At 38.6% G+C, this 22,534-nt stretch overlaps 1 protein-coding gene across 3 annotated transcripts in view; it reads left to right on the top strand.

Annotated features, from left to right (window-relative positions):
- MCC (MCC regulator of Wnt signaling pathway) overlaps positions 1–22,534 on the top strand; it is a 429,609-nt gene that overhangs the window by 78,363 nt on the left and 328,712 nt on the right. The window lies entirely within an intron of this gene.

Below are 22,534 nucleotides of genomic sequence, written 5' to 3'. Positions count from 1 at the left end.
TTTTCTACAGAGTTTTCCTATTCATAAATATTATTTCCTACTAATGCAAGCTAAGCAATGGGAAAGAAAGTCCTTTAAGAGGTTGATAATAATCGAAGCTGAGTGATGGGAACATGGGTTTATTTTACACATTTTTGAGTGTGCAAAATATACATATTTTTAGTACATTTGCAATTTTTCATAATAAAATGTTTAAAAGAAAAGAGGCATCTTAAAGGATAGCCTGAACAAAGGGACAGAGGAAAGTATCTGAATTTTCCACCTATACTTTAGGGAATTTGTTTTCCTTGAAAATGTCTCCTGAATCTCTCTGCTAAGTCAATACAGTGGCAAGAAGTAAAAATCCATGTTAATTGTTCATCATTTGTTAAATATATACTAATTATTGGGTTGTTGAAAAAGTCATGACGTATTTTTTGTTTTTCGTTGCAAAAATGCATCATGACTTTTCCAACAATCCAATAATAGTATGGGTAACTACGTAGTGCCCCACAACACACACACACACACACACACACACACACACACACACACACACATACACCTTCCTGGGCCATGTTGCCATATTCCTGGCAGTGGATTAATTTGGAGCATTATTTTTGAGTAATTAAAATAATAAAAATGTCCTCATATTCCCTATGCCTTAGTACTTAATTGATTTCAGTTTACCTTCAATTCAGATGTCAGGTAATGCAAGTACCCTTAGCATAATATGCAGAAATATTTAATTTTTAAAGTAACATTTTCCAGCTATTAAGGTAATTTATGTTCATTAGAAAAAAATAAGGAAAAAAGGCACAGAGAAGAAAATAAAAATCATCCTTAATATCTCACAACCCAGGAATAATAACTACTACTTACATTTCTCTCTCACTTTCTTTCTCATGTGTGTATATGTGTGATTTGTTTTTTACTAATTTTTTCACACACTTTCTATGTAGTTTGTATCTTGCAATTTTTCATTTGCATTTTCCTCATGCTTTTAAGTGGCATTTGAAAGTATGATTTGTAATGGTTACATGACATAAATTAGACATTCAGTAATATTTATTTAAAAAGAATGTGTGGAATTCTTTTTGCTAAGCTGTATTTTCTGATTTTTTTGCAAAGAACATGGACTTTTTATATAAATACATAAACACATGCACGTGCACATACACACACACATATTTGAAAGGTTTAGTAAGCTGTGGTATAACCCAACAATTGACTATACCATATTGCCATTAAAATAATATATAAATGTATATCAAATGTATATCTAGAAGGAATACTTTTGTGGAAGAAACTATACTGTCAAAAATTGGATTTTAATTATATTTAAGTATCTGATTATAAATAATTCTAAAAGGAACAGGTTTGATAGAATTGCTGCCCACATCTGATTGGTTTGACCATCTCATAAGGTTGCCCAACTAACAGGATCAAGTATATGGTGAGGGAAGGAGAACTGACTGGGTGGTGAACATACAATGTGATATATAGATGATGTATTACGGAATTGTACAATTTAAACCTATATAGCTTTACTAACCATTGTCACCCCAATAAACTTTAATTAAAAAAAAAAGATTGCCCCAACTACAGAAAGGATTGAAAGTAATTCTCTTTCATTCTTTTTAAAACCTTATACCCTTGAGGAAAAAAGAGATAACTGAGGGGAGTTGAATCATAAAATATGTCATGAACTGAGGAAATGCCAACAGATTGAAACTTTTTACAGTTTATTTTGGTAGTTTAGACTTCAGAATTGGATTACTCAGAAACAGGAGTGTGAATCCTGGTTTTGTCACTTACTACCTAAATGACACTAGACAAGTTACCTGACTTCTCTGTACCTCAGTTTCCTCATTAAGCATAGCATGGGGACAATTATTGTTATTTACAGGAATACAGAATGCATATAAAGCACATAAAACAATGCCTGGCACATAATAAGCACTAAATATAAGTAAAGTTAATATTGTTATTGTTATTATCATCCAGTTTTATTTCCTGGAGATTGTTACAATCACAACTCCTATGTTGGAAAACAACTTTCTATTCAGTCTAATGTGAATCGAATACATTTAAAAATCTACAGTAATTAAACAAAGATTTATGTATTCTATTAGACCCTCTCTTTTCTACATCATTAATCTTTCTTTCTGACTCTATATAGACAAACTTCAGGCTCCCCCATGTTGGGGTGGGGATTGGGGAAGCCCTCTCTTGACTTCATGTCCCTTCTAACTACTGCCCCACTTCTCTGCTCTCCTTCAGAACAAAACATTTTTTTCACAGCTAAACTTTTTGAAGAGTTTGCCTATATTGAATGTTTATCAATCCTTACCTCTCTTTCTTCCTTCGACCCTGTCTTCAGTCATCACTACTCCCCTGAACCTGCCCTTATCGCCTCCATGTGGACAAGCATGATGTTTCCTCTGCTGCCCTCATCTAGATCTTTGGCATTTGGCTCATCTGACTACTCCCTCATTGCAGCTGCATTTTATTCTCTTAGACTTCTCGGCACCACATTCTCCTGGGTTTCTGCCTACCATTTTGGTTTCTCTCTCTCTCTCTCTCTCTCTCTCTCTCTCTCTCTCTCTCTCTCTCTCTCTCTCTCTCTCTCTCTCCTGTATCACTTTCAAATTTTGAGATGCCTTGGGGTTACATTCTCTCCCTAGATGATCTTATGTCGTCCCATGATTTAAAACACTATATTTGTTCCAGTGACTCCCAAATGTATGTAATTAGCCCTGCCCTTCCCATGAGCTTCAGAATCAGGTAAAATTGATGCACATTCCTGGATATCTTATAGACCTCTCAAACTTAATACAGTCAAATGGATTTTTGATCCCCTTCCCCACCCTTCCTTCCAGGGCCATTTCTCTCCTAGGTATCCCCATCTAGGAAACAGCACCACCCACCATTTTGCTCAAGCCAATAAGTCCCGATGTCTCTTTTGCCAAAGTACATCCAGAATCTGTCCACTTCCTTTGTTCTCCTGCCGCCACTCCTGTCTAAGTCACCATCATGTCTTGCTTTGACTACTAAAACAAACTATAAATGGCCCTTTGATTCCTTCTGTAACTCGCTATATTTTATTCTTACCCTGCAGTCAGAATAGTCTTTAATGTTATGAAACATACCTAGGTCATCCCCATGTCTACAGCACTCCCTCGCTTCCTTATCACCTAAACTGAAGTCCAAACTGCTTACCGCAGCCTGGCCCACACCCACCGCTCCAAGTTGAGACCATAACGATTCCCCTGACTTACTGTGCATGCTCTAGCCACATTGGCCTCCTGGCTATGCCTCTAACTCAGCAAATCAACCTGCCTCCAGCTTGGGCCCTGGCTCTTTCCTCTGATCTAGAACACTCTTCATTTTGACATCCTTTTTGCGTGAGTGGTTATTTCCTGTTATTCAGATTTCAGCTTAAATATTCCCTCCTGGGAGGGGCCTTTCCAAGCTAACGTAACTCTTCTCAATCACTCTGTCACATGCCCTTATTGCTTTGTGCCACTTATTCTTATCTAATATTACATGATGCACTTACTTGAAGACTCATTTATCTATCCCCCCCCAATACAATAAAAGTTCTACTAAAGTGCTGATGACCTTAGAACAGTGCCTGGCATGTGGGAGATTCTCAGTGCATATCATTGAATGAATGAATGAATGAGCAATGCACTGTGTTTATGCTTTTTTAGGTAGGAATATACATCGACACACAACGCATGGTTCCAGATGCTTAAGGAAGTTACCATTTAATTGTGGAGTCATAAGCACTTGAATTAAATAGCAACAAAGTTTAAATTAGAGTCACCAAAACTTTAGAAGCCATTGAATGGTGCAAAAGATAAGGTCTACAAAGAGATCTAAGAAACACTGTGAGTGGGAGTTTAGGGAAAGGGTTGGGATTTTACATGTGACTGCAGCTATGGAGAGAAGTAGGAAAAAACATTGTACTGTTGTGAGAAAAGCCTAAGAAAAATGTAGGTTGGGCCGGCCGAGTGGCGCGTTGGTTAAGAGCTGGCTTGGGACGCCAGCTCTGAGCAGCAGGGCCCTGGTTGAGATCCCACATGGGGCCAGTGACACTGCCGTCTACAGCTAAGATGCTGAACAACAGCTCGACCTGGAGCTGGGCTGCCGTGAGTCGCCAGCGATGGCATAGGCTGCAGCCCCTGCTGCAGTGGGTTGCCATGGGCTACCGTTTGTGGCCGGCAGCCGGAGTGAGCTGCCAAGAACTGCCGTGAGCAGCCGTCCAGGGCCCTGGTGACTGATCTGCCTCACCCGGGAAGAGCACAATGATAATACCAACATGGGCCAGTGAAGCAACGTCCTCCACAACTAGACTGAAGAACAAAAGGACAGCAAATTATCTGTTCCCCTTCCCCTGATTCCCCAGCGCTGTTCCCCTCCCCCAATTCCCCAATAAAAGCCTTAAAAAAAATTTAGGTTTAACAGTCAAGTGTCAGAAAGACTTTATTGTCAGCCCTGACATTTCACAGCACGTGCACAGCAGGGAGTCAAGTTGACAGGACAGAAGAGCCATCAAAACATGACATGCTCGACCTGGAAGAGGAATTTCGATAGATTCTTTTTCCCAAATATTTTCCGTAGAACATTGATTTCAAGGGATAGTCATACATGTTATATGAAGAAAGAATCCCTTTGTCAAATTCATTTGAAAACTTTGGTTAAACTAGATTGATAGCTTTCTCTACTGTGAGATATCTCAGAGGCTTTAATATGCTAATGCTTCTTGTGAATCTCTAGGAGAAGAATAAAATATATAGCATTTCCCACATTTAATCATAAACTTTAATTTACAAATCTCTATGGCGTTGCATTCCCTGTTTAAATCTACTTGGGGGAAAAATTAAGATATTTGAATAACTAGGTCATAATAGATTTTTATATCTGTTTGAAGTAATTTTAGAAATAATGTTTTAAAATTTTTATGTCTTTCAGATACCAGCTCTATAAAATTTAATAGTTATAACAATAACAATAATAAAGATGGTTAAAAATTGCTAATATTTACTATGCACAAGGCAATTTCCTAAGTAATTTACTTGTATTATATGCTAGAAAGATAAATCCCAGGTTCACCATGGAACTTAGACTACATTCCTAATTATTCTTAGTTTCCATTATTTTATCTCTAAAGATAGAGTAGTAATACCTGCATTATACGGTGGAATTAGTGGAATATCATTTGTAAAGTTCCTACACAGTGCCTATTCACATTGGGTTTTCAGTAAATGATAGTGTTACTATAATTATCTAATCCTTGCAACTACCTTCCAAGTTTAATAGAATCCTCCTTATATAGAGTACACTGAGGCTCAGAGAAGTTAAGTCGCTTGTTCTAAGTCACAGAGCTACTAAGGAGTTGAGAATGCTAAGAAGTTGCTTATTGAAATATATGATTCATTGAGTCCCCTGCAACTTAGAAAAACTTTGTCTTGATGACCAAGATGCAAACTAAACAGAACACTGCCATCCAGAGGCCACTCTCAGAAATTGCAGACCCATAGTCCCCGGGGACCCGAGAACAATTCCTATTAGATTAAGCCCATTTCTTTGGCAGCAAAATGACAGCATACGTTATACCAAAATAGTTATGAGACTTGGTGTATGCTGCCTAATTTCCCAGTGAAAAACAAATAATATAGACTCAATATAATTATTTGTAATTTTCATTTTTAAAATTTATGATTTTTTTTTTTTAAGATTTTAATGGGGAATCAGGGGAAGGGGAACAGACAAGTTGCTGTTGTTTTTTTGTTCTTCAGTCTACTTGTGGAGGATGTTGCTTCACTGGCCCAAGCTGGCACCATCATTGCGCTCTTCCCAGGCAAGGCAGATCAGTCGCCGGCTTCTGGATGGCCGCTCATGCTGGCTGCCAGCTACACACAGTAGCTTATGGCAGCCCACTGCTGCAGGGGACTGCAGCCCACACCGTCGCTGGTGACCCACGGCAGCCCAGCTCCAGGTCGAGCTGTTGTTCAGCATCTTAGCTGTGGAGGGCAGTGTCACTGGCCCTCATATGTGGGATCTGAACCGGGGCCCTCTGGCATGCCAAGCCAGTTCTTAACCAACTCACCACTCGGCGGGCCCCAAAATTTTTTATTTTGAAATTTAAATTTAAAGTTTAAGTCACATTTTAAAAATTGTGATTTTAACTTTCTTTGTGATTGGGAAAAACTGTAGAGTTTTTAAAAATTCCTAGCATTGGGTATTTAGAGTACCGTATTTCCCCATGTATAAAACACACCCTTTTTCGAAAAATTTTGGGACTAAAAACTGGGTGCGTCTTATACAGTGGTTGTATATTTTTTTACTTGCATTTCCCGCTTTTTCGCGTTTGTTGTCTTTGCGCTCATTGTTTCGCACTTGTTACCGGTATATTATGGTAGGTTACATTTTAGCCACATTCTGCCCAAAAATGGCTCAGAAAAGATTTTCATACAGTGCTAAATTCAAGTTAAAAGTGATCCAGTTTGCATAAGTTTATGGAAATTGTGCTGCTGAATGTAAGTTTGGTCCTCCTCCAACTGAGAAAACAATCTGAGACTGGCTACGGGAAGAAGAAACCCTACTGAAAACACCACAGCGGAAGAAGGCCATGAGAGGCAAGTCAGCAAAATGGCCAGATTTAGAGAGGGAATTGAAGATATGGGTTGAAGAGCAAAGGGAAATTGGAATTCCTGTGTCCACAAAGATGGTTCAGCATGAGGCAAGAAGAATTGCTGATGAAAAAAAAGTTATGTAATACATTTTTTTTCAAATTTCAGGCCCCAAAATTAAGGTGCGTCTTATACATGGGAGTGTCTTATACATGGGGAAATACAGTATAGGTTCGCAGTTCCAACAGAGCCTTTATTTAAACATGCCCTTTTCAATAAATAGTTTTTTGGCTTCAACTAAGCTGTAATCTTTATACGTGCTTTCCACTATTCATGTCAAATGTATGAATTATGTGAAAGACATAGTGTTTCAGAGTGATGACCACTGAAGAAATACGCTGGGTTGCCTGAGGAGAACTGATGTACATCTGCAAGCTTGCCTAATGAGATTGTTACAAGTCTGCTTTTCAGGTCTTTGGGGGCATATGTGTTTCTTCCTTTGGTCAGGTCTCAGAGAGCCCATGGACTTATTTGAATCAAATCCCCATGGTTGTGAAACATTGTTTAAGACAGCAGACATTAAAACCTGCTCATTAATACAACTAGGTTTCAGTTATGCTAAGATTAGAACAGTGGGCACAGTTTCCAAAACCTATATCTTCACAGATGCTTTATATGCCTTTCCTTGAGATATATTCCCACCTGATGTGTCAGCCGTCATTATTGCTCTGATAATGCCCCTATGGTCCAGAAGGAACATAAAAAGTTCTGACGTTTCTCAGAGAAACTAATAGCTCGAGTTTTCCTTAACAGGAACTCAAAGTAAAAAGTTAGATCAAAGAATATATGGTGTGGACAGGAAAGACTCTAAACCCCCCACAAGCCTGAGGGGAGGAATATAAGGAGATATCCTGAAACAAATAGGCAGCCCCCTGAGTTTTGGGTTAGTATCTTGCTTTAAAAAAAATTAAAACCACAATTATTTAATGGATGCCTATTAATGGAAAACCTATCTAGTCCTGACCCATCCCAATTTTTCAAAATGAATGTTACTCTTAAATATCGTTGGGTTTTATCCTCTGTATGTAAATATTTTTCTAACCCCTGAAGTGAGACAAGAAGGCATTTTCCAATCCAATTGGATTGGTCCCAGTAGGTAGGGTGCTGGCTGGTGACTAAAGAAAAGCAAAAGTGTCTTAATCCTTTATGGGCCCTGGGAGAACAATTAATATTAACACAGAGCATTTTAAATAAGGTCGTCATGAGAGTGATTCATTGTTAAAAAATACCGTCCAGCTAGCTTAAAACCAAACTAAAGTCACAATAGTTTTTAGCCCCAATTGAAGGCTTCAGGAAGTTTGTTTTTTGTTGCTGTTGTTTTACATACTGTTAACTCTGTGTCATAGGGTGAACAATACGTTTAATTTATTCTACTCCTTAATTGGGAGTTAGAATAGGCTTCTAAAATCTTTAAGTAAGCAACGCTTGAGTCTGGTGCCTTAGACCACTCGGCCATCCTGACACTGCAAAAATCTTTAAGTAATAGGTACTATTTTGCATTCTTTAATTGCATACTGAGAATACTGCAACTATCTGTAGATTGACTGTTCTTTAGACTTAGTTTGTATAGACTTGGTCAATTCTTTGATTAACTTAGTCCACTTATATTTCTTTTTATTAATCATTGTCCTTCCTGTCCTTGAACAGTCCCTATTCCCACTGATTTGTCTGTTTGTACTTCTCAGATTGGCACTGCCATTGTCCAGGTCTCGGTCCTCCGCTCCATCCTCCAGATTATTGCAGTTTCCTCCTAACTTTTTTCTGACTGATTTCCGTTGATGCTGCTATGACTTCTAATATTTTTAACATGTACTCGTGATAAAATGCACTGATTCTGTTCTGTCTACTTAATAGACTCTACTCTACCGCGTCTGAACTCTTTTGGGTGTCAAGACTCCTTATCATCTAGTGGACTTATCCTACCTTATTTCATTTTGTTCCCTATTACTTTCCCACAGAGACCCTTAGCTTCAATAATACTGTCATTTTTATTGATATACACTCCTCAAGCCTACTTCTTGCGTTTTTTTCCCTATGTATTGTACTATATTAGAGCTTTTTGGTGACAAATGGCAGATACTCAACACTAATACTTTGAAGGAAGATAGGAGAGAGAAAGGGAGAGGGAAAGGGAGAGGGAGAAAGGAAGAGGTAGGGAGAAAGGGAGAGGGGAGATGGGGAAAGAGAAGAGAGAGAATATGAATGTGAATATACTGAAGAAGCCTAGGCAGTTAGATCTAGCGTGGATGGATTCAGAGGCTCACATGCCGTCCATCTTCTTCCCTCCGTGTCTCAACCCTTTCCTTCAGAATTGGCTTTATTCTTGGGCTCCTTGTTGTGGCCTCCAGCAGTTCCAGGTTTATACCCATTCTGTTGAGTAGCCACAAGAGAAAAGAGTGATTTTCTCTTCATAGCAGCTCCACAAAAGTCCTGGAAATTGGTCTCCTAAGTCTTCTTGGGTCATATGCCTATCCCTGAACAAGTCCCTCTGGTTGAAAAATGCAGTGGTCTGATTGACCAGGCCTGGATCACAGGTGCAACCTGTTAGGCTGGGATAGAGTTGTCTCTATTCAAGTCATATACACTGAGAGTTGAAGAAAGGGGGCAGGGAATCAAGGTGCTGTCACAAGAAAAGCAAATAGATGTTAGGCAAGAAGAACAGATGTGTGCCACATGGCCCTATAATATAAATCTTTCCTTCCTTTTTTTCCCTTTGTGTATGTACTCTTGCACTCCTCAAAAGCCTTTAATAACACTATATGAAATTGAAATGTACACATATACATTTAGCAACTAGGAGATTGATGTACGAGGTCTGACAATTAAGTTCACAAACTCATCCTAGAAAAAGTGCTACATACCTCATTGCTGAATATCACTATGGTCACCTTCTAAGTACCCCCCTGGGGAAGTTATGCACTGACCCCAGCGCCTAGTCCACCCTTCAAAGCAATTTTGGAACTCTTTTTCTGGAATGGCCATTGGAGATATAGTTGTATTACCCTTGATGTCCTGAATGTCATCCAAATATCTTTCTTTCAATATTTCCTTTCTCTTCAGGTAAAGAAGGAAGTCACTGGGGGTCATTTCAGGCGAGTAAGGAGGGTGTTCCAATACAGTCATTTGTTTACTGGCTAAAAAGCTCCCTCACAGACAGTGCTGTGTGAGCTGGTGCATTGTCGTGATACAAGAGCCATGAATTGTTGGCGAAAAGTTCAGCTCATTTTCATGTAACTTTTTCACGCAGCCTTTCAGCACTTCCAAATAGAGCTCCTTTGGGACCATTTTTGCACACACCTTTCTCATGCCAAGATTTTCAGTTAAGATTTTCCTGTTTCTCTATCAGTGTTTACTTGGTCTGCTGTGCTTCTCACAGCCAGCTAACCATTTGATGAATTTTTGCAATGGTGTCATCAGTTCTCCTTGTTACTGGCCGCCCTGACCCCTCTTCATCAGTGACGTGTTCTCTCCCTTCAGAAAAACGTTTAATTCATGTGTACACTGTCGTTTTCTTCATGGCATTATCCCCATAAACTTGGACTAACATGTCCGTGATTTCACTTACACTCTTGCCAAGTTTAACAGAAATTTAATGTTTGTTTGTTGCTCTAATTTAAACTCAGACATTCTCGCAACAGCACACAAAAACACACAACAACGGGCTGGCTGAGTGGCTCGTTGGATAAGAGTTGGCTTGGGAGCGCGAGCTCTGAGTAGCAGGGTCGCCGATTCGGATTCCACATGGGCCAGTGACGCTGCGCCCTCTACAGCTAAGATGGCGAACAACAGCTCGACCTGGAGCTGGGCTGCCATGACTTATTGGTGATGGTGTAGGCTGCAATGGGGCTGCAGTGGGCTGCTGTAAGCTACTGTGAGCGGCTGGCAGTCAACATGAGAGGCCAGCAGCTGCCATGAGCTGCCATCCAATGGCCTGCAACCGATCTGCCTCAGACAGAAAGAGCACAATGATCACAATACCAACATGGGCCAGTGAAGCGACGTCCTCCACAACTAGACTGAAAAACAAAAGGACAGCAACTTGTCTGTTCTCCTTCCCCAATTCCCCAACACTGTTTCCTCCAATTTTTCCTCCAATTTTTTTATTCCCCAATAAAAATTTTTTTAAAATCTTTAAAAAAAAACAAAAACACGGAACAACAATAATGAACGCCACTCAGCAAGACACCACCACATGTCGACACGATCACAGCTGTGAGCCACTGATATACCAAGGTTTTGAAACCTTACCGAGCTGTCTGTACAGTCCTGCCAATGTAAGTTCACGGTGGCAAGTTCGTGAACCTAATTGTCAGACCTCATATATCTTGTCACACAACCAAATTGTAAATTTTTAAAATAAATGCATGTGTGTGTGTGTTTTTTTTAAGATTTTATTGGGGAATTGGAGCAGGAGAACAGTGTTGGGGAAGGGGGACAGACAAGTTGCTGACCTTTTGTTCTTCAGTCTAGTTGTGGAGGATGTCGCTTCACTGGCCCATGTTGGTATTGTGATCATTGCGCTCTTCCTTGGTGAGGCAGTCACTCGCCACCCATTAGATGGTTGCTCACTGCGGCTCACGGCCACTCACGCCAGCTGCTGGCCGCTGACGGTAGCTAACGGCCACTCACAGTAGCTCGCTGCAGCCCACTGCTGCTCCACTGCAGCCTACGCCATTGTGGGTGGCTCATGGCAGTCCTGCTCCAGGTCAAGCTGTTGGTCACCATCTTAGCTGAAAAGGGCGTCATTGGCCCTTATTTGGAAGTTGTTGTTTTTTTTTTTTTTTTAGCTGAGCCATCCTGCTACCTGTTGGCAGCTCAGCGGCTGCTCAGCTCGGGCTGGACTCGAACCGCTGTTGCTCAGAGCTCAAACTCTTGAGCGAGCTCTTAACCAACTGAGCCACTCGACCGGCCCCATTGGCCCTTATTTGGGATCCGAACCGGGGCCCTGCTGCTCAGAGCTGGCGTCCCAAGCCAACTCTTAACCAATGCGCCACTCAGCCAGGCCAAAATAAATGTGTTTTTAATATATCCTGTGCATATATCTATTATCGTGTTTATAAACCATCTTGTGTTACAATTATCCATTGGTTTGTCTGTCTCCTCTACTAGATTATGCATCTTGGGCAAATAGCACAGAGCCTGACACATGGCATGCATTTGATCAATAAATGAATTCATTAATGAGCAAAACATTTTGGTACCCATAGTACCTAGTGTCAGGTATAGTAACTATGTGTTGATTTTTTGTCAGCTTTCAAAGCATGGGCCTCTCTCTTTGAGATATAGCTATTCCTTGGAAATAAGACATGTGTGTTTGGATCTGGGCAATTTTTTAAAAGAAAATGAGTACAAGTAATGAGTTATAGATCAGTCTTATCAAGATTAATTGTTTCCTTCAATTTTATTCTTATCCTGAGGTTATAGTCTTAAGCTTGATATAGTATTAATGAAAGTGCCAGAACATTGAATTTATTTCAGCTGGTATCTAGTAAGTGCCTTCACTATGGTGCTTGCTGCTAAATTGACAAAACAAGGAGAAGGCATGGTGTGCTTGATTGAAAATTATGGCCACAATGTTTTCCAGCTCTTCCTATCAAAAGGTGAAGTCTATTCCCCTTGAATCTAGGGTCGCCTTGTGATTTATTTTGACCAACAGAATGTGGCAAGAGCGGAATTGTGCGAGTTCTGGAGCCTAGGCTTCAAAAATGCTTTGCACCTTCCTGCTTCACCTCTTGGAACATTCTTATCACCATGAAAGGAAGCCTGGGCTAGGCTAACAAAGGATGAGAGCTCACACAGAGAGACCCAGACAGCAGCCAGCATGGAAGCCCCAGACATATGAATATGCACATCTTAGTCCTTCTAGCCCCAGTGGAGCTACCAGATGACTGCAAATCACATTAGTGATCCTAGATGAAATAAGACAGACAACTGCTCAGAAGAGCTCAGCCCAGTTTGTTGACCCTAGAATAATAAGAAACAATAAATTGCTGCTTTTTCTTTTTTCTTGAGGAGAGGAGAACAAAGTATTTTATTACCAAAAGTTCAAGTAAAGGAAGATTCAAGCCTGATGCAATCTAATAAGACACTAGACACAGAAGTCTGCTGTCACATTAACAATGTCTACACATAAAATCTTGGGTAACTCAGACATCCAAGGAAGGAAGCTGGTTGGAAACACACCTGGAATTCTGATGAAAACCACGAATGTTCGGACCATTCATCATTGTGATAAATTGTTGCTGTTTTAAGTTATGAAGTTTTGTGATGGCTTGTTATGCAGCAGTAGATAAGTGATGCACATAGGGAATTACCCTTAAGAAATTTGTGAAATAACTATGAATATGAATCAAGACAAAACACCCAAAGCCATCTATAAATACAATTCAATCCCTATCAAAATTCCAATGGCATTGGGCCAGCCGTGTGGCACGTTGGTTAAGAGTTCTCTTGGGAGTGCCAGCTCTGAGCAGCAGGGCCACGGTTCAGATCCCACATGAGGGCCAGTGATACTGCGCCCTCTACTGGTAAGATGGTGAACAACATGTCGACCTGGAGCTGGGCTGCCGTGAGTTGCCAGCAACAGCATAGGCTACAGCAGGGCTGCAGTGGGCTGCCATGAGCTACCCAGCCAGCGTGAGTGGCTGGCAGCCAGCGTGAGTGGCTGGCAGCTAGCATGAGCTGCCGTGAGCCGCTGTGAGCAGCTGTCCAGTGGTAGGTGACAGATTGCCTTACCTGGGAAGAGCGCAATGATAATACCAACATGGGCCAGTGAAGCGACATCCTCCACAACTAGACTGAAGAACAAAAGGACAGCAGCTTGTCTGTTCCCCTCCCCCAATTCCCCAATAAAATCTTTAAAAAAAAAATTCCAATGGCATTTTTTACAGAAATATGAAAACCAATTCTGAAATTCATGTGGAACCACAAAAGACCCCAAAGAGCCAAAACAATCCTGAGAAAGTAGAACAAAGCTGGAACATAGCATTTCCTGATTTCAAGCTGTATTATAAAGCTGTAGTAATCAACACAGTAGGGTACGGGCATAAAAACAGACACATAGACCAATGGATCAGAATTGAAAGCTCAGAAATAAAACCACACATATACAGTCAACTAATATTTGACAAAACAGTCAAGAATACTCAATGGGGAAGGGACAGTCTCTTCAATAAATGGTGTTGGGAAAACTGGATATTTACATGCAAAAGAATGAAATTGGACCCCCTACCTGACACCACTCACAAAAATTAACTTGAAATGGATTAAAATTTAAACATGAGATCTGAAATGTAAAACTACTAAAAAAAAAAAAAACCCAGGAGAAAAAAATTCCTTGCCATTGATCTTGGCAACAAATTTTTAGATATGACACCAAAAGCACAAGCACCAAAAGCAAAAATAAAAAATAAGTAAGTGGACTACATCAAAATGAAAAGGTTTCGCACAGCAAAAGAAATAATCAGCAAAGTGGAAAGGCAACTTATTGAATGGAAGAAAATATTTGAAACATCTATCTGATTAGGGGTTAATATCCAAAATGCATAAGGAACTCATACAGCTCAATAGCAGAAAAACACACAAACAAACAATAAAAAAATGGGCAGAGGACTTGAATAGACATTTTCTCAAAGAAGACATACAAATGGTCAACAGGTATAGGACAAGATATTCAACATCACTAATCATAAAGGAAATGCAAATCAAAACCACATTGAGATCTCTCCTCACACATGTAGAAGGGCTATCATCAAAAAGGCAAGAGGTAACCAGTGTTGGCGAGGATGTGGAGAAAGGGGAACCCTTGTGTACTGTTTCCAGGAATGTAAACTGGTGCAATTATGGAAATGGTATGGAGGTTCCTCAAAAATTAAAAATAGAATTACCATATTATCTAGAAACCCTACTTCTGAGTATGTATCTGAGGGAAATTACTATTTCAAGGAGATATCTGCATTTCCATGGTCATTGCAGCATTGTTCACAATAGCCAAAACATGGAAACAACCTAACTGTCCATCCATAGATGAATAAAGAAGATACGGTCTATAGATATAAATGGAATATTATTCAGCCATGAGCAAGAAGGAAATCTTGCCATTTGTGATAACATCGGACCTTGACAGCATTTGCTAAGTGAAATAAGTCAGACAGAGAGATACTGTGTGTTCTCACCAGTATGTGTAATCTAAAAAAACTGAACTTAGAAAATGGAGTAGAATGGTGGTTGCCAGGGACTGGTGTGTAGGGAAAACGGGGAGATGTTGGTCAAAGGGTACAAACTTCAGCTATAAGATGAGTAAGTTCTGGGGATCTAATGTACAGCATGATGATTTGGTGATTATAATTACCAACGCTGTATTGTATGTTTAAAAGTTTCTAAGAGAACAGATCTTAAATGTCATTACTACATACACACACAGAGGTAATTAAATGAGAGGATAGAGGTGTTAACTAACCTTATTGTGATAATCATTTTGCAATATATACATATACCAAATCATCATTTTGCACACCTTAAACATACTTGTGTTATATGTCAATAATATCTCAATAAAGCTGAAAAAAAGATATAAATAAAACTAGTGCAGGATTAAATGTAAAAAATATGGCAGGCAAACAAGATGTGCTAAAGGAGATGAGAAAGGAAAATCATTGTTGGACAGAGAAACCAGAGAAGACTCTTGGAAAAAATAAAGGCCAAGCTGGTCTTGGAGAACTGGAAAGAATTGGAAGGATGAAGAAATAAAGAAACACACCTAGGTGGTGATGAGTTAAAGAAGCATACGTTAGAAAGTATTTTACCTATAATTAAAGTATTTTACTTATAATTTCATTAAATTAAATGTCCCTGTGTCTCCTACTGAGTTATGTGAATATAGCTAAAAGCCCCAAAAGAAACATGGTGCATCTTTTCAAGCATCAATTTAATTGATTATTTGAAGGAGAAGGTGTATAACTCAGTAAATTTTTTTAATTGTATTAAAGCAAATGCTGATATATGTGGAGTATGATTCAAAATTCAAATGAATTTTCAGGATAAAACATGAGACTTCAAAGAAATCTTTGGCTTGGAGGTAATTTAGTCTATCCCTCAGACCTCTTTGAATCTCCTCTGCCTTTGGGGTACTTTGGTGGAAAAGACTAAGCAACGCTGTATTAACAGATCTCTTTACAAGTGTAAACCTCGGCGCTTCTTTCTTTTCTATAATAGTTTGTCTTCTTGGGCTGTTTAGGCCCCTCGACATTGGAACTGATAATCGCTCTGGTACCAGACAGTAACTAACAGAGCCCATCAGGTTCAAGGAGTAAAGATGTAAGGCTTCCCAGACACTGTTCAGATCACCAGCCAAGGCATTTTCTAGGGTGACTATTGCATTGGGTTTGATATTTGAGAAAAGGGAAAAAAAAAAGTCCTAGCTCAGCATGTACAGGGAAGAAACCCTGCAGTGAAAATGTGCTGATAGCAGAACATTCTTGATTATTCAGTGGCAGTTTATATGTGATAAATCTTGCTTTCAAATTATGAGCATAAAGGTTATAACATAATAATGTCCTTAATGTATGTCACAGATTTAGTAACCTACAGATCGGCAGCATCTATTAAAACAAAATATTTTCCTTTTTTCTAACTGAGAGAAAATATGAAACACTAAAATAGAGAAAAAAATATGTTTAGGTTTAGCCTGAGACGTTGTGTCATTTGCCATGAGGAGGCCAAAGAGCTTCTGAGCAAGGGAATGGATTAGGATATTGTTTAAGTCCCCTCCCCACCCCCTAACCCCACTAACTTATGTCCCCATTGGTCATTGGAGGTGTTGTGCATTCCTAAATCATTGAACCCACTTATTAACATGCAAGCACAAAGAGCTAACAAGACCAAAGGTAACAAATGACTTTGACATCATCTGACAGAATAATCAAGAGTCAGATGTATGTTATTTATCAATCAAAATGGCAACGCTTCTGTATTGGATATATTTGAACTGAAGTTCCTTGTCTTTATGTGGCTTTTCTTAGTCTGAACTTTAAATTCTGCACTTCAGATGTCAGATTCTATTTGTGATACGTTGGTTATCATCTCTCCATTCTGCAGTCACTGCAGACAGAAGGAAAAACTAAAGGATGGTGTAAGAAGTAAATATTAGGGCATATTTCTTTTTTAAACTTCTAAGCAAACATGTATAAGATCACTGGATTCTCAGCTATTTCTTGAGATATTAAATATTTTAAGTTTCTTATATAAATGAGAACCTTATGTAAGTTAATATGCTATTCTGTGGTGGTCTAAATTCTTACAAAATGATGTCACAAGCAATGCAAACTGGTTCTGTCTTCCTGATTTTGTCTTTCTTTGGTGTTTCAAGCTATTTGGCACTGCTCCTTTTGAATATATTAATTTCCCTGTGGCATTAATCACTGTATATTTGTCAGCATAAAACAAAAAGTTCGTGGGAATCCAGGTGTGCTTATTTCAGGTGGTAATCCTGGCATGAAGGATGCCAGTGATTACCTGTGTTGATCATATCTTTTGAACCACATATAACACAATAAAATTGTTCATCTATTTTCTCTCCTGCATGACTTATCTGAAGCAATTCATTAAGTGTTACTGTTTTCATGCGATGTTGAAATCATTCCAATTTCAGTGGCAGTGATACAATTTGGCATGATTTTAGGTATTTTTCATGGAATAAAAATGATTACTTGGCCGAGATAAAGGTTTAGCCTGCTCACAGAAAGTGTTTACTTTGGCCAGACTATTTCATTGTCCATTGTTCATTCTAGAGAATCTGTCGCTCAAAATTACAAAAATCACAAAAGGCTCAGAAAGACTTACTTAGCTTCTTTGTTATCTCGCATAAGACTACTTACTGCAAGTTCATCAGAGAACAGAAATGAAAGGGCATTAGTAAATGACTGTTTAAGTCGGTTCAATTTTTATGGTTGTTTTGGAAGGATTTTGTATGGTTTGCAGTTGCTTCACTTAAGTTTGCTATCTACAAGAAAAACATTTTTGTTTCTAGTTGAAGCAGAGTTTAATATGCAAACTTGTGTATTTATTTAGCTCTCATTTTATGGATGCATATTAGTTCTAGATGATTTTTTTAAATTACCAGGTTAGATTTCTCTCTTGGTATTTATAGTGCTTTCATTGATTTGACTGACTTAAGATTTAGAGTTCTTTGATAAAATTTTGCTCTTGAATTATGAGATTACAGTCTGCTAAAGGGTCTGTTAAATGTCATCTAGGTTCACCCTCTGTGTAGTATAAATGAGGAATGGAGACCTCGAGGGTTAAGTAATAATTCTCAGGTCACAGAATTAGTTGGTGGCATGGCTGAGACTAGACTGGAACTTTCCTGGCTCCTGGTTTTTACTAATTTACACTGCTATGTTCTTTCCTCTTTGTCTCTTTATATATTAAAAAAACCTTAGAATTCCAATCTCTAAGATGGTTTATTTTTCTTGTTGGAAATTTCTATGCAGAGATTTAGGTGTGAAAATGCCACCCTGGACTCCTAATGAGTAAATTTGTTTCCAATAGCACCTATTTCAGTTGCTTTAATGCCAAAACCAAAGCACTCAAAAGGCTTATATTTTTCTAGCACTTTATACTTTGCCCTTTTCTTTTTACTTAGATTATATCATTCTTCAAAGGATTTTTCACATAATGTATCTCATTTGGGTAACAGTAACATTTTCACCTTGCTGTGTATGCCAATATGGTACTCAGTTAGATGTTACCCATCTCCAAACTGGTCACATGATGGTAGTGGTTCTTGGACAAAGATCCTCCTTATAAGAAAAACACCCATGATAAATGTATACCTCTTGTGTAACTATTGGGACTATAGTATGATATGTACTTAGGTCAACAAGGCCACAGCCCTAAGATGGGTGGAGCTGTCCTATGAAGGGAAAGGTGATTGCTGATGATTCCTCCCAGTCCATCACCTGGGGAAGACTAGCTCCTTAGACACAGAACTGCAGCTCGGAATGTTTGCAAATGCTTACTGAGGGCAGGCAGGCAACATAAATAAGTGAAGTTGACTAGAAGGAGGCTCTAGAAAACTGGAAGGTGCAAAGGGTCAGCCAATACTCAACTACAGCCAAATGTTACCATATGGGAATAGGGGCCACGTGTTTCCAGATCATATGTGTGTGTTCAATGCCAGAAAATGTTTTAGCTTTTATTAAATATGATGTCTCCAAATTGTCAATGCTGATGACTACATTTTTAAAAAATCATCTTTAACTAGAGCAGAACTAACAAAATATATCTGTGGACCAGATATAGTCCATAGCCTACTAGTTTGCAGCTTCTGCCAGAAGAAAAACCATAAGTCAGCAGAGTAGGGAATGGCTTCTTTCTGAGCCTTCATATCTTTCTTTAGAAATAAGAGGAATTGGACTGTCTAGTCTTACGCTCTTGAATACTGAGAATTAGGATAATACCTACAATATAGGGCTGGACTGGGAATTAGGAGGAGATAGGGCTAGTAACCACAGATAATAAGTTACATCTGATGCACCTGATTATCCACCTTTATGCCATTTCTATGTGAATTTCTTTTTAGATGTTTATGAGATCTTTTATGAATGCTGCCACTTTGCTCTGTTTGTGGTTTTAAGGAAGAACAGTTGTCCATTCTTGGGCCACAATTTCAAAGAGGAAACAGCTCTGCCTCTTCATGGCCAGGGAATAGTACAGAGATAATTACAGGGAAATCCTGAAGGGGAGTGGGGAATTGTGGAGGCTAATGGTTGGGATTATGAGATAACATTAATCTGTTGTGGAGATTCTCCCTCCACTGCCAACCTTGTAGGATAAGAGGTTGTTTTTTGTTGTTGTTTTAGGGAGTTGTTTATTTTCTTACACTTTCTACTGATTTGTTTTGGTATTGACTAAGTTATACCGTTAGAGTCTATTCTTTTGGTTTATCCACAAGAAATGCTGTTGTCCTCATTTTTTAAAAGCAAAATACCAGAGACCATATTTAGCCTTATCAGTCGTTCACACTGTCTACTAATAAAATGATCTTTTTTTTTTCTTTTACTTAAAGTGGCTCTAAGAGGGAAAGAGACAAGGGAGACATCCCAAAGGACAGAGGTGGGATGAGGGAGAGTTAGTTGTGGAAGAAACCTGTGTAAGGAAGAAGGCAACTATGGAAAACATTTTGGCTGTTTCCTTTCTGCCTATGCATGATCTGATAAAGTTCCCATTCATGTATATGAGCTAGATTAATGTTTACTAAACTGGGCCTGATAAACTACCATAGTTTTGGGAAAGGTGAACTGAGATCTTAGAACTGGAATATGTCTTATGGGCCAGAGGGACAAACAACCAAGGAGCACCAGACATCAGAGTAATTCCTAAAAAATGAAAGTTCGAGACCAAAACAAGTATAACAGAAAAACTTAAAGGGAACAGAAACTCTGCAAGGAGAGTACTCAAAATAATTCCTTTTTAATACACTGTGAAATACAGGGGGGGGGGGAAAGGACAGGATAAAAAGAAAAAAATTGAAACCCTGCTCCTGAAAAAGCATAGTATAAATTATAAACTCAGCAGAAAGAGAAATAAAAATAAGAATAGCTTCCAGAAAGAAGAGCAAAAAGACAAAAAAAATATAAGATAGGAGGGGCTGGCTGAGTGGCACGTTGGTCAGGAGTTGGCTTGGGATGCCAGCTCTGAGCAGCAGAGCCCCGGTTCGAATCCCACATGAGGGCCAGTGATACTGTGCCCTCTACAGCTAAGATGGTGAACAACAGCTCGACCTGGAGCTGGGCTGCCTTGAGTTGCCAGCGGCGGCATAGGCTGCAGTGGAGCTGGCCGGTAGCTGGCGTGAGCTTTCGTGAGCTGCTGTGAGTGGCTGTCCAATGGCTGGTGATCGACTGCCTCACCTGGGAAGAGCACAATGATAATACCAACATGGGCCAGTGAAACAACGTCCTCCACAACTAGACTGAAGAACAAAAGGACAGCAACTTGTCTGTTCCCCTTCCCAGATTCCCCAATGCTGTTCCCCTCCTCCAATTCACCAATAAAAAAAATGTTTAAAAAATATATATAAGATAGGAGAGAAAAGATAAGGAAATTAAAGGGCTGGTGCAGGCTGTCTACCACTCAAATAATACATGTTCTAAAAAGAGGAAAGGAAACAGAGGGAGAAATAATCAACAAAATGGTCCATGAAATTGGCCTCCAAACAGAAGGGTGTGAGTTTCTTGATAGAAAGGGCCTACCAAGTAGCACCTACCATAAAACATTAAGACACACATCATTATGAAATTTCATAACTCTTGGAACAAAGAAAAGATTCTTCAAATGTTCAACTAGGAAAACCAAAACAGGACAAATATAAAAGATTTGGAATCATAATGGCTTCTGACTTCTCAAAAACAATGATAGATATTAAATGAGCAATGTCTTCAAAAATTCTGAAAAAAAATTGCTCCCAACTTAGAATTTCTCACCAAAATATTAATAAAGTGTAAGGATAGAATGTAAGTGTTTTCATAGATGCAAAGTCTCAGAAAATTTACTTCTTATGCCCAATTTCTTAGAAATCTACTAGACATCCAAAAAAACCCAGTTAACCTAGAAAGAGAAATATATGGTATCATGAAATGAAGAGTGAAAACAATTTAGAAAAGAAACATAATGGTTATTGAACCAATCTAGATTAGAGCAGGTGAGAAAACTCCAGGAGAAAATTTTCAGACTAAATTTGATGGACTATTTAGCCTTATCAGTCATTCACACTGTTTATGAATCTTAAATTATTGAGAGGAGATTTAGATAATTGGCTAAGAATTTGAGGTTGAATTCAGGATATATAGAAAATTAAATAAGCAAAAATACAAACAAAAAAAAAGTTAATCCCAGGGAAAACAAAAAACTGTTCAAGAAAAGAAAAGTAGCCATGACCCATTTGTGAATATGTAGTTGACATTATCTTAATTTATGTAGTCATAATCTACAAAAAAAAATCGAGTAACATAATTAGATATCAGGACATATCTTCTAGCTGAAAACAATTTAAAAAGCTGAAATAACTATATTTTAACAGTCATCCTTTAACACACCAAATATCTAGCAAAATAGTAAAGATTTATGAGTCTAAAATCTAAGTGAATGAGGAAATCCAGAGCATCAAGCCACTTTACCTTGAGGTTATTGTCTGAACCTGCTAAAATTGAACTTTAGATCACATGACCTTGTGCCCTGGGAACAGAAGACAAATTCCAAGGACTGCTGAGGTGGGAACTCCAATAAGACATACCTTTTTTTTTTTTCAAAGCGTAGAATACTAGAGGGCTCTATCCTCTGTGTAAGGTTAAACCAGAAGTACACCACCCGATATACTATCCTCAGAGTATTCTAAGGCAAATTACCTTGGAGATAATAAAGCAGTTCTAAAAGAATATCCATAAATAATTTTCCAGGGAATATGGGCAACTCATCCTCTAAAACTACTAAGTACATAAGGAAGAATTAACATAAAAACAAACTTACCAAGATTTCATTTATTGGAATTATCAAAGTCAGAATATATAGGAATTACATTTACTGTGTTCAGAAAGAAAAATCTGAGCTAAAAAAAGAAAACCATAAAACCAAGCATATTTGAAAAAGAACTAAATGAACATCTAGGAATGAGAAATGTTACAATTGAAATAAAAACTCAGCTGAAATGACTTAGAGATGAAGAGATAATTAATGAAATAGAAGAAAGGTTAAAGGAGATTATTGAGAAAACACAGAAGAAGACAGAGATGTAAAATGTAAAATATGAAAGAAAGACTAAGAGAGAGTTTAACATACCATAAAATTTGGATTCTCAGGAG

The sequence above is a fragment of the Hipposideros armiger genome, unplaced genomic scaffold (assembly GCF_001890085.2).
Source record: "Hipposideros armiger isolate ML-2016 unplaced genomic scaffold, ASM189008v1 scaffold_296, whole genome shotgun sequence".
NCBI lineage: Eukaryota > Metazoa > Chordata > Mammalia > Chiroptera > Hipposideridae > Hipposideros > Hipposideros armiger.
The sequence above is the reverse complement of the archived record's forward strand: the minus strand, read 5'-3'. Positions and strand labels throughout refer to the sequence as shown.